Source organism: Branchiostoma floridae, chromosome 4, assembly GCF_000003815.2.
Source record: "Branchiostoma floridae strain S238N-H82 chromosome 4, Bfl_VNyyK, whole genome shotgun sequence".
Taxonomy (NCBI): Eukaryota; Metazoa; Chordata; class Leptocardii; order Amphioxiformes; family Branchiostomatidae; genus Branchiostoma; species Branchiostoma floridae.
The window spans coordinates 5,510,586-5,511,110 of NC_049982.1; positions in this window are offsets into that span (position 1 = coordinate 5,510,586).

Consider the following 525-nt stretch of genomic DNA (forward strand, 5'->3'; position numbering starts at 1 on the left):
GAACCATCTTGTTCAGCTGGGTCCGAAGTGTAATACTTAAATTAATTCCCACTTGGTTAATGGGGAACACTATATCAGGAATTTTGGTGGTTAGTATGTCAATTTTAAAGAGAGGGTTATATAAATCGTATTTTGGTGGATCTATTAACTTGGGTAAGGGACCGAGTTTCAAAAGAGGAGGGTCTCCAAAACCATATCCAGTTGCTTGAGTAACTGCATTTTGGTTTAAGAGTATATTATTACTGTAAATGCATTTAAGTTCGCGGGGATTTAATTTCGCGGTAGCGGGAAAAAGGACTTTTCGCGGTGGATTTAAGTTCGCGGTAACATCATAGATTGCAGTCTAATACCATAATAGAAAAATGTTCGCGGTGGATTTAAGTTCGCGGTGAAGTGGTTACCGCGAAAACCGCGAACATTAATCCACCGCGAACATTTATGCATTTACAGTACCTGTATGTCTAACCTACCTCAACGTATTGAGAATAATGATAAGATTTGCAGCTTTCCATTCTACTGCAGCAC